Source organism: Puma concolor, chromosome A1 (genome assembly GCF_028749965.1).
Source record: "Puma concolor isolate L17-30 chromosome A1, mPumCon1.1.hap2, whole genome shotgun sequence".
Classification (NCBI taxonomy): domain Eukaryota; kingdom Metazoa; phylum Chordata; class Mammalia; order Carnivora; family Felidae; genus Puma; species Puma concolor.
Window position 1 is genome coordinate 72,736,689 of NC_141667.1, and position 16,943 is coordinate 72,753,631.

Below are 16,943 nucleotides of genomic sequence, written 5' to 3' on the forward strand. Positions count from 1 at the left end.
TAGGGAAATATTGGCCTTAAATGACACGTTAGAGTTGATGAACTTAACAGACATGTACATAGCATTCCATTTAAAAGCAAAAACATCACATGCTTTTCAATTGTATATGAAACATTCTCCAGAAAAGATAAATTAGGACACAAAATTATTTTAATAAATTTTATACATTTATTAAATCTTAAGAAATTTAAGATTGAAACGTTACCAAGCATCTTTTCTAACCACAGTGCTATGAGACTAAAATCCACTACAAGATGAAGTTGGAAAATTTACAAATATGTGGAGATTAACACTATGTTATAACTCAACAAGCAATTGGGCAAACCAGTTCTCCAAAAAAGTTCTCAAAACAGAAATTAAAAAATTTCTTTAGACAAATGAAAATACAACATACCAAAACTGATGGGATGCAGCAAAACCAGTTCTAAGAGGAAAGTTCATAGCAATATAAATGCCTGCCTCAAGAAATAAGAAATATCTCAAACAACCTACATTTACAACTTAAAGAACAAGAAAAAGAAATAAGGATCAGAGCAGAAATAGAGATGAGAAAACAATAGAAAAGATCAATGAAATGAAAAGGTGGTCTTTTGAAAAGATAAGCAAAATTGACAAACCATATGCTAGAATCACGAAGGCAAAAAAAAAAAAAAAAAAAGAACTCAAAATCGGAAACAAAAGAGGAGATATTACAAGTTATATCACAGAAATACAAAAAGATCACAAGAGATGACTAAGAACAAATGCCAATAAATTTGACAACCTAGAATAAAATGGCTAAATTCTTAGTACGATACAGCTCACTGAGACTGAATCATTAAAGAAATAAAACACCTGAACAGACCAATACTAATGAGGAGATTGAGTCAGTAATCAAAAACACTTCAACAAACTAAAGTTCAAGACCAGATGGCTTACAGTGAGTTATGCCCAACATTTAAAGAAGAATTAATACTAATCCTTTTCAAATTCTTCCAAAAAATAGAAGAAGAGGGAATACTTCCAAACTTATTCATGAGGTCAGCATTACTCTGATACCAGAACCAGGCAAGCATGACACAAGAAAAGAGAATTATAGGCCAATATTCCTGGTAAGCGTAGGTGCAAAAATCCTCAACAAAATATTAGCAAATCAAAATTAGTAATACACATACACCAGATTCAAGTGGTATTCAAGACACCAAGAATGGTTCAACATGTGCAAAATCAATGTAATTTTGACATTTTGACAAAATGAAGGATAAAAATTATATGATCATCTCAATAGATGTAGAAGAGGCATTTGACCAAACTTAACATTTATGTATGACAAAGACCTTCAACAAGGTGGGTGTAGAGGGAATGGGCTTCAATATAATAAAGGCCACATGTGACAAGCTCACAGCTAACATCACACTCAGTGAAAAGCTCAATGTTTTTTCTCTAAGATCAGGAAAAACACAAGAATGCCCACTCTTGTTGCTTTTATTGAACACAGTATTGGAAGCCCTAGGAAGAGCTACTGGGAAAGTAAAAGAAATAAAAAGCATCTAAATTTGAAAGAAAGAAATAAAACTGTCCCTATTTTCAGATGCCATTGTACCTATGTATAAAGACATGTAAAAATCAAAGGAGCTCATTACTATTAACGTGACTTTAGAGGACATATTAATATTAATGAAATATTCCTTAAGCAGAAAAGGCCATGACTAGACATAAGAAAATACATGAAAGAAAAACGTCTCACTGATAAAGGCAAACATATGATAAAGGTTGTAGATCAACCATGTAAAAAGCTAGTAGTAAGATTAAAAGACAAAAGTAGTAAAATCAACTGTATCTACAATTATGAGCTAAGGAATATGCAAAATAAAAAGATGTAAAAGATGACATCAAAAAACTAAAATGTAGGGGGAAGGAGTAAAAATCCAGTGTTTTTTGAATGTATTCAAACTTAAGCGACCAACAGCTTAAGATAAACTACTTAAACATAGGTTGTTATATATGCAGCTTATAGCAACCACAAATCAAAAACCTCTAATACACAAAAATGTCTCTATCAAAAATGTTGAAATTAATCACAGTTCAGTAAAATTGCAGGATACAACATCTATAGACAAAACTGTTGTGTATCTATATACTAAATAATAAACTGGCAAACAGAGAAATTAATGAACCAATCCTATTTACATCAGAAATAAAAAGACTAAAATAAATTTAACCAAGGAAGGGAAAAACCTCTATGCTAAGACCTCTACAATAGCTAAGATATGGACACACCTAAGTGTCATCATGTATAAACACACACGCAATGGAATATTACTCAGCCATAAAAAGAATGCTATCTTGCCATTTGTGACAACTTGGATAGATGTAGAGGGTATTATGCTAAATGAAATAAGACAGAGAAAGACAGATACTATATGATTTTACTTATATGTGGAATCTAAAAACCAAGACAAATGGACAAATAAAGAAGACTCATAGATACATAAAGTGATGGCTGTCAGAGGGGAAGGGGATGGAAGGGAATATGCGAAGCATATTAAGAGGTTTATCTTCCAGTTATAAAATAAATAAGACACAGGGATGCAACTTACAACATAGGGAATACAGTCAATAATATTGTCTCAACTTTGAATGGTGACAGATGGTAACTAGACTTATTGTGGTGACCATTTTGTACTGCATATAAATACTGAATCACAAATACAAAATTGTATGTCAATATTGTTTATCAATTATTCTTCAATAAAATTTGAAAACTCAAAAACCAAAAAACAATAAATGTTAAAGTATCTAAAGTATCATCTTAACATATCTAAAATTTTCTCATAAGGGTCTAAATGTGCAATAAAGAAAGAAAAACAAACTCATGAAATGAAAAATACTGAGGAAACAAAAAGGGGAAGCATATAGTTTAGGCTGAGGGTTCTGGAATCAGCCTATCTGGTTTCAAATCCTGGTTTTTCTACTTTGTGAATCTGGAAAAAACTACTGAATAGCTCTAGGTCTCCATTTTCTCTTTAAGAAAATAAAAAAAATAATAATTATGTACTAAATAAAGTAAAACATGTAAAATAGGAGTCTTGACATATTAAAAAGTCTTTAAATGAAAAAAATACAATATTTCAGCGGCATTTTTTCACACAAGCAGAACAAGCAATCTTAATACTTGTTTGAAACCACCAAAGACCCTGAATACCAAAAGCAATCTTGAAAAAAAAAAAAAAAAAAAAAAGCTGGTGGCATCACACTTCCTGATTTCAAAATACGTTACAAAGCTATAATAATCAAAACAGTATGGTATAGTCATTAAAAACAAACACACAGATCGATAGAACAATAGCCTAGAATTAAACCCACACATATGTCATCAATTTACAATAAAGCTACAAAGATGTAAATTGAAGAAAAGACCATCTCTTCCATAAATGTGTTGGGAAAACTGGACAGCCACATGAAAAAGTTGAAACTAGACCACTCTCTTATACTATACACAAAAACTAATTCAAAATGGATTAAAGACTTCAATGAAAGACCTGAAACCATAAAATGCCTAGAAAAAAACATGGGCAGTAAGGTCCTTGACATTTGTCTAGGCAATCATTTTTTGGATTTGACATCAAGAGCAAAAGGAACAAAAAAATAAATAAACAAGAGGACTACATCAAATTAAAAGGCTTCTGCACAGCAAAGAAAACCAACAAAATGAGAGGGCAACCTAAGGAATGGGAGAAAATTGCAAATCACATATCTGATAAGGGGTTAACATCCAAAAAATATAAAAAACTCCTAAAACTCCATAGCAAAACACAGACAATATGATTAAGAAAAGGGAAGTTCTGAATAGACATTTCTCCAAAGATGGCCAACAGTACATGAAAAGGTGGTCAACGTCATTAACTATCAGGGAAATGCAAAACAAAACCACAATCACCTCACACATGTTACAATGGCTATTATCAAAAAGACCAGAAACAAGCGTTGATGACACTCTGGAGAAAAGGGAACCTTTGTGCACTGTTCATAGGAATGTAAGTTGGTGCAGTCACTATAGAAAACAGTGTGGAGGAAAACAGTATGATTCAGCAATTCCAGTTTTGGCTAAACAGGTAAAACAAAAACACTAACTCAAAAAGGTAGCTGCACATCCAGGTACACTGCAGCATTTTTTATAACAGCCAAGACATGAAAACAGTGTCCATCATCAGACGAGTGGATAAAGTAGTGTGGTATATACATGGAATATATTCTGCCATAATAAAGAAGGAAATCCTGCCTTTTGTGACAACATGGATGGACCTTGAGGGCATTAAGTGAAGTCAGTCAGTCACAGAAAGACAAAGACTGTATCATCTCACTTTTATGTGGCATCTAAAAAAAACAAACAAAAAAACCCCCCAAGAAACCACATACACACACACACACACACACACACACACACACACACACACAGACACCAGATTTGGTAGTTGCCAGAGGCAGGGGTTGGGAGTAGGGATTGGGCTATAGGGTGAAGGTGATCAAAAGTTACAAACTTCCAGTTATGAAGTTATTAAGTCCTGGGGTTGTACAGCATGGTGGCTACAGTTAATAATACTGTATTGTATATTTAAAAAAAATATAGCATGAAGCAAAAACTGAAAATGTTCATCTCAGGTTATCACTCACAGTCTTTATTATGGCTATCTCATTCTCACACAGCTATTCAAAATTCTTTTTAATGTGTGTTAATTGCTAACATATGGAACTACCCTCATGTCTGAAGGGGGTGGGGGGGGGGAGGAAGCTACCATATAAGCCTTTTATACCAAAGCAGTAACTTAACACTTTAGTTTTATCATTTTCAGAAAACTACCACTATTATTTTCTCATGAGGTTGAAATACAATTTACAATTCAGAGTTCCATTTTATAAAGAAGTTGAATATCCAAAAGGCTGCTGGCCTCACAGCTAATAGAGGGGAAAGTTTAGTCACAATCTTTTAGTTATTCTCTCACATTTTCTCATGATGGATAGTTTTGGTGCATTCCTTTCTCTGTCCAGTTTTCTGATCCTTGCCAGTTTATATTTATTGGTCACCAAATTTGTGGTAGGCACCCTGATAGTTAAGGATATAAAAATGAATGACCTGTCTCAATACCATCTATTTAACTTGGATTGCTCAGAAAGGGCTTATGGGCCTTCCCTACTCTTGTGAAGGAATGTGATACTTGGGATTAAGAATGAGGGATGGGGGCAGGGAAGCAGGGCCAGAGGGCGAGAAATACAAGCAAGTACTACTGATTTGGCCAACACTAAGTGTAACTGACAAGTGTAACTCCGAGAAACGTCGTTGAGAGGCTTTACAATCTTTGTTTTAGCTCATTACATGGTGGGGGCGGAGGGGTGGGTCCTGGAAGGTGTGGAGAAAGGGGGACAAATTTATCTAGCCAGATTTGCCCCCTTGGAATGTTAACTTCTTCACAATTAGGGGTAGCCCATATGTGATCGCCACCGGGGTCTGCCTTATCCCTTATCTCTGGGTCATTGGGTAAGCTTTAGGTAGGAGTAAAGGGGCTAATGTTGTGGGCATCAAGTATGCACTACTTGACAGTGCCGGTAGAACTTGCAAGTTGCCCCCCAGTGGGATGGTAGAATCAGAGGCAGGATAGGCTAAGTGTGTCAGAAGTGGTGCAGAAAGTGAGTCTTAACATCATTCGGTGTGAAGATTTTAGCACTCACCATCCCCATTTTGCAGCCCCACAATGGCTACAGCAGTCTTCATACAGGCGACTCTCAGCATTTCCAGTCATGTTTCCCAGCTAGAAGTCTTGCGCCTTCCCTCTTCAAATACCTCTTCTCCAAAACAAACGGTAACAAGATTTATCTTCACAACACTGAGAGCTACCACTCCCTGTAGTAGGCTTTGTGTTAGTAGGCGCTGGGATGCAGACACTGTTAGCCCTTGCCTTGGAGAAGCTGACTACCTTGACTACATGTGGAGTTCACCTGGGGAGATGTAAAAGGACAGCTGGCCTGGGTGCCGCCTCCGCCTCCAGGGTGAGCGTGGGCATTAGGATTTTTAAAAGCTCCCATCAGATTCTTCTGTGCAGGCAACGTGTTGCAACTTATGATCCAATGGTAGCAAATAGGCTATGATGTAGCAAGAGGATCTTAACCTTGAGTGCGTCGGAACCACCTAGGAAATCTGACAGGCATGCTCACCCCCAGATCCATAATCAGGATTATGATTCACTGAGTCCAGAGGGAAGCAGGGGAATCTGCATAGCTAGCAAGTGCTCTAAGAGAACCATGAGTAGAGTGCTTAGACCTCACTTTGAGAAATATTTCCAGTCTCAAGAGGATAATGGCAAGAATGAAAAGATTTCAGAAGAGAGCACAGAGGTTGTTCACCAAGTGAAAAGCAGCATGCGGAAATATTAAGATTATTTATCCCAATGACAGGGCCAAAGAAGGATTTTTTTTTTTTTAATGGAGGCTGGAGACTGCCCCTCCTGAGGAGGAAGTGTGCTGTGTGGTGACCAGCTGTTCTTTATCTCCTCCAGGACAGATGAAGAGCAGAGGCCTTTAAACTGTACCACGTGGGCTTTAGGTTATATGCAAGAAAGGAATTCCTGGCAGTGAGGGTTGTTAAGCACTGATTTAGGTTATTAAGGAAGGCTGTGAATTTTTTTTACTGTGGAGGTTTTCAAAACTAGTATAGATTCTCATCTATCTGGGCTGGCTAAGGTATTATCCTGCTCAAAGGCAGAAGGAATAGACTAGATAACTTTTTAAGCTCTTGAATGGCTTATGACTCGTGGATTTGTAACTAACAGCAACAGTAGTTAATGTGAATATAGAGGGACTTCCAGAATGGCGGACTGAGGAGACTGGCAGACCATTTTCCCAGCAAAACAACCATTTAATTGATGAAAAGTATATAAAAAATAATCATTACAAAGCTCTGAAAATTATCCTAAGAGCATATAGCAAATGGAGAAACATTTATTCAAGAAAATCTACTAAATCTCAGTAAGAACAGGGAGACTCCATGGCATTTGCATTATCACTTCCTCCCCCTCAGCTCTGTGTCTGGAAAATTTCCCTGGGAGTTCTACTCTGGGTAGTGCGGCCAAGAAGACAAGGGTGTGGAGAGGAGGGGCCTCCCTTTTCCCCCAGCTCCCAGTCTAGGGCTACGTCTCCACCCTATAAGGGGCAGTCAGCAGGCCCCCCTTTCTGCCCTCCCCATCCTGTGTTGCAGAGGCTTTATTTAGGGCAGACATGGCTGAAGGGACTGAGGTTCCCATCTGCTACTGGCTGCTACTCATAGAGCAAAAGCTTTACTCTGAATGTGTCCAGCCAAGAATACTGGCACCCCAGTTGCCCCTGCTCCAGCAGTGTGGAGGTTCCATGCTGTGGGGGTGGGTGGCAGGCTGAGAAGACCAAGGGCTACCACCCACTGCTCCATCATGGAGTAGAGGTGTCACTCAGAGAGAGGCAGGTCACTGTCCCTGTTCAGCTCCTGTGCAGCAGTGTAGAGGTTCTTCTCAGCGTGAGAGGCAGTCTGTTAATAGCTCTTTGGGAGGGGACAGACTGTATTTGGAACAGAGTTTGCAGAATTCCAGGCCTAAGGGTGTTGTTGAAAACAATGGAGATATGGGTGGAGAACAATTAAGAGGGTTTTGTACCCCATGATTCTGGCAACAACAAGTGAAAGAGCAGAACAGTCAGAAGCTTTACAGAGAGAACCATAGAAAGAGCCAAGAATAACCTTCCTGGAATCACAGGTCAGAACAGCAGTGCCCATATGTTAGGTACCTATTCAGCAATCAGAGCAGGAGTTGAGGCTTGATTTGAAATTATTCCCCAAGCTGCACACTGATCCCTCAACACAGGGTGGAAGCCTTATTGGCACATGCGGTTTGAGCACAACCTCTGACCAAACACTGGACAATATAAGCTGCTCTAGTCCAGAGGCAACTCCTAGGAAGCCAGGCTTAAAAATAAAATCACACTTCTCCCTAGTAGTTTGGAAGATTTTGGGCATGCCCCAAACTACACTATCTCAGGAGCAGTTGGAGAGGGACCTTCCAAGCTTCTAGTCCCTGGCTGATTGTGGTGCAATAAATAAATAAATAAACCCTGAATTGTGATAGCAGCCTCTAAACCACACACAGATCCAATGGTAAGGATTAAAATCTGACCGTGGGGGTTTAAAACAAACTTTGACCAATATAAGTAGCCTCAGGAGCAACCTATAGGAAGCTAAGGTAAAAGGCAAAAACAAGGGAAAAATAATTTAAGCAGAGACACTAGATATATTATAGGGGATATTACAGGGGAAACAGACTTTGCAGAGTGCGTTCAACGAATTCACTGAACAAATTAAGCAAATAGTGAGTCAAACAACAACCACTGTAACCTCTTGTGAGACATCAATATTCAGAATTGCTACAATATATTACCTAAAATATTCAGTTTTGAATAAAAATTACAAGATGTACAGAGAAACAGGAAAGTGTGACACACACATACACAGGAAAAATAGCAAGCATTAGCAACTGCTTTTGAGGGGCCAAGATACTGGACTTAGCAGACACAGACTTCAAAGCTTCTATTAATAATATGTTCAAAGAACTCAAGAAAACCATGTCTAAAGAACTAAGGGAAGTATGATGGCAATATCTTGTTAAATAGAGACTATCAATGAAGAGACTGACAATTTTAAAAGAATCAATTTATGAAAATTCTGAAGTGGGAAAGTACCTAAACCAATAATTCATTACAAGGACTGAAAAGTAAGTGTGAGCTGGCACAAGAAATAATCAGTGAACTTGAAGTGGGATCAATAGAGAATATACAATCTGAAGAACACAGAAAAAAAGGATGAAACATAAACACAGCCTGATAGAAGGGCAGGACATCATTTATATACCAATACATGTATAAAGGGAGCACGAAAGAAGGAGGAGAGAGAGAAATGGGCAGAAAAAATATTTGTTGAGCTTCTTGGACATGTAGCATTTTTCATCAAATTTGGAAGTTTTCAGCCATTATGTTTTCAAACTCCAAGTAGTAAAAACACAGAGAGATCCAAATCTAAACACATCATAACCAAATGTCAAAAGTCAAAGAAAAAGAGAAAATCTTGAAAACAGTAAGGGACAAATGACTCATCATGTAAAAGAGAACTCCAAATAGATTAATAACTAGCTTCTCAGTAGAAACAATGAAGACCACAGTAGGACACTGTATTCAACATGCAAGTGTGAAATAGGAGACCAGAATTTGTAGACATTATTCTCCAGTAACTTCACATCATATTTGTTTTTCTCTCTATATCCTGTATGACTTTCTCATTATTACCCACATTGTTATTTCCTCACGGTTTCTGAATCTTTGTGTGGGAAGTATTTTACCACTTTAATGAGTACAAATTCATTGACATTTTCAAAAACAGTTCTTGACCTTCCACCTCCTCCAGAATTAAATATGTACCTGTGACTCTTGTTCAGGTTGTGAGGACATAGGTCTCTGCCACGGACATCTGTTGTTATTTGCTCTGCATCTCCTCCGTCTTCTTATGATTGTATAACTGGTATTCTTTTGGGGAACCATTCCTCCCTCCATCTTAGAGCATACAGCTTATCTGAGGCTGATCTAAAATTCTGGCTTTATGAGTGAGCATATAACAGAAATCTACTCAGTCGCAGGTTTCCTCTAGCCATACTGAACACTGATAGGTTTAGGAATGGGCACACACCAGGCCATGTGAATGAAACTTAATTTGGGGACTTTGGCTAGAACAGTTGAGAATAAGGAGATGTCATTCTATCAGAATTTCTCAGCTGTTAAGATGTAAGCCTGGGGCTGTCACGGGCCACCAGGAGAACAGCCTCTGGAGATACATGCTAACATAGGGAAAAATAGAACTGAAGATCGGGAGAGATAAATCTTGTCCTTATGGAATTAATTTGAACCATAATGAATCCAGTTGTGCCTTAAGCCACTTCCATCTCTGATTACATGAACAACATATCCCTTTTTGTATATCAAGTTTGAGTTGAGTTTCTATTAGTTGAAACCAGAAGAGTCATGAATATTGATTTGCTCTTCTACACTTTTCATGTATCTCAGAATGTGTTCATTTTACAACTGAAAAAAATAAACTTGATACAAGAGGCAGAACAGAAATAGGTACACACAGATTAAAAAATCTCTTAAGACGACTTCTTAGAAAGCAATTCCCTCTTTTCTTGTGTGTGGATTAAAAAAAAAAAAAAGCCAGAATAACTTTAATAATGAACTAAAGAAACTGATACCAGTTTGAACTTCTAATAGCTCACGTGTTGGACGATGCCCAGATGGTGATGTTGGTCTAAGTGCGAACACACCCATCACTAGCGTGCCTATTTCTCGTTAACCCTCCAGGCCTGGAGAAGTTGTTGAGGTTGGGGTCGAGGCAGGCTGGGCAGAGGTGATTAGCAAGAAAGCCCTGAACGTTAACTGAGGGCCTTGTTGAGCTATGTAGGACATTCTAAAAGATCCAAGGAGGCCACATTTAAAAATAGCATAATGAAATTAGTACACTGCAGTCTGCCCTGAGGAGCAGACATGACCTGACTTGATGAAGCTTCACATACAAAATGGATTTTATTTTTAGGGCATTCTATCTGGGATAACAATGGCTCTGCTGATAGGAAGGTGGTGGGTATAGTTTGTCTTAGTGGCTGGCACTTATGCTTGAAAAGAACAAAATAGCATATTTAAACTGTCAAGCCCTAATTGTTTCATTAGATGGTGGTAGTCTCTGACAAAAGGAGCTGGCTAACTGCTGAAAGCAAGAATGATGAGCAGTAATTCTGGCAGGGCACTGGGGCGCTGCGCTAGCTACCTCTCCTCCTTTGTTTCTTCCCAGTTCATCTCTGTTACAAGGGGAAGTCTCATTTTCTAATGTAATGACTGCTATTAAAATCAGTTAAAAGCCTTTCATGAGCTCTGTGGTATAGCTTCTACATATTTTTAGATATGAATGAACCACGGAGGCAAGTTCTAGCATTTATATTCATCTATTGGGTCTACAGCATCCAGTTTAATATCAATTATAGTAACGACGGATATTTATTTAGGACTTTGAACCCAGCAGGATCCTAAAATGATTTACACATTTCATACATTATGGATGAAATGTTTTGTTTACCTCTCACTTGTGGCCCCCTCACCTTTGACGATGAACACCACACTGCCACCACTTGCCTCTCCTCTGTGGAGAGTGGAGCCCCTCTTGTCTGACAGAAACGAAGGCAGACTTTTTGGTAGGCAGAAGGCAAGAACTCAGCTTAATATCTTGACTGGGCACTGTAGAGAAAGCCCCAGGCTAGGCATTTATGGTAAATAAAGCAATTTCCACGTATTAATTTTATAAAGCATTTATGCTTTTCCCTCTAACGCTGCACATCTGTGAGGTATCAGGGGAGAGACTGAGTGGGGGTGTCAGAAGGGGGGAGTTCTGATTTATTTCTTGCTGTTCAGTGGAATAAAGACCCACAGCATGTTTTCCATTTACACACATTTAAGAATTTAAAGGCTGCTTAGAATGAGAGAGTGGTTGTATTTCATCAAGAGACATCATAAAAGCTTTCTCTAGTTTGAAACACAAAAAATCAGATCCCATAGATAGCTATTTTTCTCAGGTACAAGGAACCGAATGTGATTAATGCCTTTTACAAGGGCCGGAGCTGCCTTTCCCCATCCAGAGAGAGCTCACAGAGGAATCCTCCCTCCGCCCAGCGTCTGTTCTTGGCAGGGACGGAGGGAGACTCCTCTGCTGGGTGGGCTGTGTGGACCCCTGCTTTGGAGGCTGTCCCTCTAAGTTTAGAGAGCTGATTTATCTTTGATTTGGGTTTTTAAATTAGTCTTGTTTAAAATCGTCTTTTTCCAAGGGCACCGTTGCTTTTAGCCAAGCTTCACATTACACGCTGTATATAAATTTCAGCTGAGTTGTTTTCCAGATTCAAGAGTTTAAAATGTTGAAATCCATGTTTATCATCATCTGAGCTGAGATGGAGCAAGCTTGTCCTTGTCAGACATTGGTTCTGGGGCTGAATGGGCCGTCTGCTTTATTGGTTCTTGCTCAATATTGAAGAGTAATGATTTTGTTGGAGACACGCTCACCATTTAAACCCATCCCTCTCTAACTTAGGTGCAGATAGATGAAGGGTTGCAGTAATTGAAAAGCTCCATTAAGTGAGAAGAGACCAGTCAGAAAATTGTGGCAACTATTTTAAAGAGGAAAGAGACTCCCCAAGCAGACTTAAAAACTCAAGAGGATGGACAGTGCTTGTGGCCTTTCTGTCTATCCTGGTGAAGAAGTACTGAAAACATTTCAGAATCTGAGGGAAACTACCAAGGAAGAAACTGCTTTTTGGATATAGCGTGCCCTGTGGTTTAGAGAACGAGAAGGCAACAGCTGACCTTTAGTTAGCAGGGCTAACTACCAGGGTGTGGTAAAACACTTTTCCAGCATAGTCTGTCTTTGCTACCAGTGTGGACAGGACTTCAGTTGCTGCTTTTGGCGTGTGCTGACACAGGGCTTCCCTCACTCTTATGACTCATTGCCATTTTCTCAGACTCAGCTGCTATCCAGCAAGTGCCGCGGAGATGTGAAACGTTCCAAGGCTGGAGAAGCATCCCTTGCCACTGGGAACCATTGAGGAGAGGGAAATATGGAACCTCATTTTCACATGTTTATCTGGTCTGACACACATAAGAATACACTTTAAAGGTCTAATCTGGCAATCTGGTTTTCAAGGCAATAAGATGAGTAAACAAAAATCTCTAGTGACGATTGCCGTCCCTGGTTTCTATAATTTCGCCTATAAAATAGTAGTAGATGCAGGGGAGAAGGAGATTTATTTAACAACTACAAAAATGTTTTTGGTTCTAAAAAAAAAAAAAAAAACTTCTTGAAATTGAATAATTGCATGTATTCCCAATTTGTTTTTTTCCTAAACGCCAACAAATAGCCTGGAAACCTGCAAGCTATAGTTAGTGACATAGTTTTGGATATTGAATCAAACTGCCTCACCTAAAGTGAAATTAAAATATATGGCAGTAAGTTCCTTCTAGGTCTGCATAGGACTATATTATTGATCAAAATTGCTATCTGTAGGTTAATAGATACACTTTTTTCTTAGGTTTATTTACTTTTTTTTACTCTAAAATGTTAGCCTTCATGTTTTCATGAATTATTATATTACGCTTATGAATTGATCAAATGTTAAACAGTGCTTTGGACAGCAGCTTCTCTGAGTTTAAGGAGTTACCATCAAAGCATTAACAATATTTCACTAAAATATTTCACTAACAATATTTCAATAAAATTGCCAAATTGTAATCTTGGCTGTAAAGTGAATCAGGAATCTGCCATCATGAACCCTTTTGAGAGGCTTCATGAGACTATCTGAGGATATGCATGGAATTATAGAATGTGGGTGCTGGATATGAACTTAAGAGCATCTAGCTCAACAGAGGGGAGACAGATGTAGAGAGGCCGAATAGTCAGCTAGCCAGAGATAGAGCTGACCTCCATTTATCCATTTGTAGCTGGAGTTCCTAGAAAGGCCATCTAGGAGTGTCAGCTATAAAAGGTAACAATGACCAGGGCGCCTGGGTAGCTGTTGGTTGAGTGTCCGACTTTGGCTCAGGTCATGATCTCACAGCTCGTGTCTTTGGACCCGGCATTGGGCTCTGTGCTGACAGTTCATAGCCTGGAGCCTGCTTCAGATTCTGTGTCTCCTTCTCTGCCCCTCCTCCGCTTGTGCTCTCTCTCTCTCTCTCTCTCTGACTCTCTGTCTCTCTCTCAAAAATAAATAATTTTTTTTTAAAAAAGGTAACAATGATCTTTGTGATTCTGTTCCTATTTTTGTGACCTTTTACTTTTTCATAATCATTTAGAGGTTTGTTAGGGGAAAGAGTGGTCAAGCTTAGTAACCAGGACCTTGTCGGTAATTTTTGAATGTTACCTTTCACAAATACTCTAATACAAAGCCTAAATTTATGCCTCAAGCGGGAGCAGAACAGCACAGGAAAGATATTCTACTAGAGTATCGCTCTGCATTTGTCCCAGGCCTAATCCTTCCTAAAAAAAATGTGAGCACTAAGGTACCCTTTAACCCAGAAGTCCAAGATTCCATTATAAAGCATGTGGTGAAATGTTATTTGCCAAAATGCTTTACTTATGGTCAACACATATAACATTCTCCTCTCTAATCCTTGCCCCCACCCACTAAATCTCCTACTTTGCTTTTTCCTACCTAGGGCATCCATCTCTGATTCTTGTATCTAATGAAAGTTCAAGTAACTTGGCCAGGCAGGATTGGAAAATACAATATTGTTTTAAGTAACTCTCTGTATATTTTGGGGGCTCACATTCTAGATTTTAATAAGAGGGATGTTATAAAATGGCCTCATCATAACTGCTAAAACTAAGAAAAATGAGAATACAAAAAACTAAAAACACTGAAACTTTCTTATGCTTCAATATTTACATGAAATGATTGTGTACGTAAAATATTAGTGCTTCAGAATCACACTAGATCAGCTGGGAGTAACATGGCTGACATCATAGAAAACAAAATCTGGCCTGTCTAATGCATGATACTGAAAAACTCTGTGGGTACTGGGAAAGAGGGATATTTGGAAAAATATGGCTCAATTTGCTATAATTCACTAGAGTTGAGTAATTCCTGATGCAGACAAAATGTAAATAATTTCAGAGTGGTAGGATGCATCTCATTAAAAAAAGAAAAAGTTACCCTAGTGTTGTTCGGGGCATGGGGGAAGATATTGGAAACTACTGAGTAAGCTGCATAGTAAGAATTTTTATTATAATTTTCACCTTATGACTCCTAGGTCTCTCTCCTAAATGATGCTCCTCAGTATCGCTTCCCTTTGTGTGCCAGACATTAACAATGAGACATCTTGCTGTCATTTCAACTGTAATATCTTTTAAGTGAAACTTCTTCAGCCTTTGAGCTCTGTTTCTAACTCCCCATGTGTCTCATGCAGGTCTTCTCTAGGTTACCCAAGTTTGAAATCTTGGAGTTATTCCTGATTTGGGATTTTGTTTTATCACGGAAACCTAGAAGTTTTTCTAAGAATTGACTCTATTCTTTACTCATCTTTTGAAAATGTTATTGTTATTTAGAGTGATAACTAGCCTATTGGCATCCTATGTCAACAGACTTCATTCACCATTCGTCTTTCCTTGAATCCATTAAAGTTCAGTTCAAGACTTATTTCTCCATGTAATTTTGCGGAATTTTACCCAACTTATGCCCTTGCTCTTCTCCTCTAAACCTTGACAATAATTTATACCAAAAAAAACCCTCCACTAAATTATTGCCTGCCTTATGATGTTTGATGTTGTTTGCACATAGTATAATCTTCCCATGGAAATGTAAACTCCTAGAGTGCAGAGATTGCCTCTCACAGTTATTCTAAATTTCCTACAGAACCTGGATGGTGCTGGGGAAGTAATAGGTATGCATTGATTTCATATTTTCTGAGAGCCATCAAAAACAGCATTTATATTCTACATGAAAATGATCTTCATGTCTAGTTTGAGAAAACTCAGGGTGGACTACACATTGAAGAAAATGTGTGTTTGAACTTTGGCTATTTTAGTCATTTACCTGTATTCTTTGCTGAGAGCTGAAGATAACACCTAAGGAGACAAATGTGTGGGACTAATCCAAGTTTGGGGAAAAAAATAAACGTTTATAATTTCTATGGCATTTGAGAACCCTCAGAAAGTTACATAAATACATTTTTGTTTTTATCTTGAGATCTTAGGCATATCGGCCACTTCAAGTGACAGATTACAAGTTCAGGTTCCGAGAACCGATATCTGTCAACAAGATTCCTGATAGAAGAAAATTGAAAAACACCATGAAAATGCAAATGTTTTCAAATTCTCTCATGTCTCATGCTGTATTGAGGTTGTCTCTAACTGATTGTGTACATTAACACAAATAGCTTTATCAACATTTTAAAAACTCAGTTCCGTGGTACAGATATCCAAAAAGAGAAGATGAGCAATGATGCATCTGATTCACAATAAATCTGCATGAGACTTTGAATTTTAGGCAATAGCTATATTTATTTTTATTGTATTTTTTATGAGGAGCCTTTGGAAAAGCTTATGTTCCATGATCTGATGTTTATGGTCAGTTCAATCTTTCTTTGAAGATGAGCTACACCCATAAAGTAGGCTGTGACTCATCCGGATGCTTATGACTACATGATGCTCATTTGTAAGGTTCAAATCTTTACAACCTTATGGACACACCTTTGCTTGACAAGCCTGAGATGCCTGGACTCGGTAGAAATGTAAGGATATGTCACTACAGGCTCAGGAATGAGTACACTCTTCCATCATCCAGGCTGACCTCAGTGTCTCTGGCTATATAAACTAGTCTGTCTGCTGTGAATATTAATCATGTGGGCTTTAAACTTGGGATTCTTTTAAAAGAGAAGCTTCCCACTCCTCAACAATAACAAACAATTTAACATTGTGTTTAGCAACTTGTCAGCTACTCCATTTCTTTCAAAGGCATCTCTTTGGTGATTATATCTCAATTACGGCCAGACCAGTTTGCAGTATGCAATATATAGAAGTGAGGTGTCCATAAAACAACTTAATAGTACTTCTTAATGTGAAGAAAAAATGAAAAGAAAGAGAGGGAGGAAGGGAGAGAGAGAGAGAGGGAGAAAAATAAAAAGAGATTATAGTTAACATCCCTTGGGCACAACCTTTTTGGTAGGAGCTTCTAACTGCTTCATATGGATTGACTCATTTAGTCTTCACGGCAACCCCATGAGACAGCTACTATTATTATCTTCATTTTTTTCTGATGAGGAAATTGAGGCATGCCCCAAATGACAAGTAAGTACAGATTTAGAATTGGAGCCCA